Genomic DNA, 2,500 nt, shown 5'->3' with positions numbered 1-2,500 from the left:
AACTCAACTCACTAATCTCCTAAGATGTTCTAGTATTCTCCACTTCTTTTTCATGGTAAGGTTTGATCATGTTGACGTGGCATAATTGACTTTTCTTACGCCTACCAGGGGTGTTCACAATATAGTTCAGATCTCCAAGTCTCTTCTCAATTTTTCGAGGGCCACAATATCTTGCTTTTAGGGAATCTCCCTGAATAGGTAACAACACTAGAACTTTATCACCTGGCCTAAATTCTCTCGCCCTCGCTTTTTTGTCGTACCAAGTTTTCATCTCTCGTTGTACATCCTTTAGATTCTCTGCAACAAGTTCTCTTGCTTTAATCAACCTAGTTTTGAATTCTGATACATATGTTAATAAATGTGGTTCATCACTCTTGCCAAGCCACTTTTCTTTCATCATGCTCAAAGGACCTCTAACCTTATGGCCATACACCAGTTCAAATGGACTAAATCCAGTCGATTCTTGTACTGCATCCCTAATTGCAAACAAAGCCAGTGGAATCCCTTCATCCTAATCTATTCCGAGTTCCTCACAGTATACTCTGAGAATATTCTTAAGGGTTTGGTGGAATCTCTCCAGACTACCCTGAGATTGTGGAAGATATGCACTAGATAACCTTTGTTCAATGTGTAAGCCCTTTGAATTTTTCTTGAACATGCCTGAAGTGAAGTTACTTCCTTGATCAGATTGGATTACTTCTGGGGGTCCAAAAAAAAAAAAAAAAAAAAAAAACGCTCACAATATTCTTAGCATGAATACTCCGGAGTGGAATAGCTTCTGGAAACCTAATGGCAACACACATTATTGTTAACAAATATGAATTTCCTTTCTGAGTTCTCGGTAAAGGTCCAACGCAGTCAATTACAATTCTGCTGAATGGTTTACAAAATGCTGGTATGGACTTTAATAGTGCTCGTGGGATTACCTGGTTTGGTTTACCAGAATTTAGAATATAGACAGAGAACAGAAAAAAGTGATGGCTATCATACGCAGTATGGTAACATTGTTGTTTTCTTGGATGTTTATATGTGCACCTTCAACTGTCTTTCTCGTTTTCTTTTGTAATCCCTTATGTAAAATCTCAGGTAGGTTATTACAATGTTCGAGGTGGTGAACCAGGGAGTTGGATGTTCTGTGTGCTCATATATAATATTTGTGTTCACTCAATCGCTTATCAATCCCTCGACCTGATTCACCGATGTATGCTAAGGGACAGCCACTACAGGGAATGCGATAAATCACACTGAGGTTGTTGTGATTATTAGTGTGGTCTTTAGATATTTTTCCTATTTTGTTAGAGGATGCCTTGGCAATGTTTATCCCACCTTTCAATAAATATTTATCAATATCCTCAGTTTTTGCAGAATTAGGTATTGTTATAAAATGTGCCTTGACTTGATCTTTCGTCACAATACGATAATTTGATCTGGATGCCTGGATATTAGGTTCGTTGGTCTGGGCGTTTTGTTCTTCGTGGATTCTCTTTGCTCTGATTTTGTTTTATCAATCAGGCCTCCTGGGTATTTCAAGTTTTTGAATGTGTTTTTAATGTATGATTATTCGTCTTCAAGGAGCTCTTTGTTGCACATACGGTAGGCTCTAAGGAATAAACCTATTAAGACACCAGTTTTGACTCATTTACTGTGGGCTGAGAAAAAATAAATAAAAGGCCTCGCAATGGGAAGCCCATTATCGGCAATTTTGGCCTGTCTATTTATGGAGGTATTGGAAACAAATGAATATATCAACATCATGGGAAGAGGTACTGCTTGGCTAAGGTACGTGGATGATATACTTGTAATAATGCCGAAAGAAACCAATATTGAGAACAAGGTAAGGAGACTCAACGTAGTTCATATGGACATCCAGTTCACAGTTGAATAAGAGAACGAATACAAACTGCCCTTTCTAGACACATTGATACACAGAGGCCCTAATCATTTAAGATTTTCGGTACACAGAAAACCCATGAATAGAGATGATTTTATTCACTTTATTCACTTCCCAATGCATGACTCAACTCCCATCTTCTTCCCCACTTTACCATTAAAGTCGCACATTACCAACGCGTACTTACTTTTTTCTTGATTCATTACTTGATTTAAATCATCATAGAAGGACTCAATTTCATCATCTGAACTCTGTGAAGTTGGTGCATAAACTTGAACTATTTTTAGAGTTTTGGGTATTGGCTTCATGTTATTGTGGCAAAGTAGCATACAATTGCTTTAGGGTCTATATGGGGCGCCCCTACGGACCAGAGGATTGAAGGCAACATGGCTTAATAACTAAAGTTGTGAGTGACTATTTATACGTAAAAAAGACAGAAAACAGAAGTATAAGTTGGGATAGTGTAGAGAAGAGGATGTGGTTGAAAAGTGATCTGAGCAAGGAAAGTCTCAAAGTAGGTTTAGAAATTAATAAGAGTAAAACCAAAGTAATGTTTAACACGAAAGTTCAAAGTAAAGATATTATAATCGATGGTGAGAGTTTTGAAGA

Source organism: Oratosquilla oratoria, chromosome 10, assembly GCF_046742065.1.
Source record: "Oratosquilla oratoria isolate Oo_2021 chromosome 10, ASM4674206v1, whole genome shotgun sequence".
NCBI lineage: Eukaryota > Metazoa > Arthropoda > Malacostraca > Stomatopoda > Squillidae > Oratosquilla > Oratosquilla oratoria.
The sequence above is the reverse complement of the archived record's forward strand: the minus strand, read 5'-3'. Positions refer to the sequence as shown.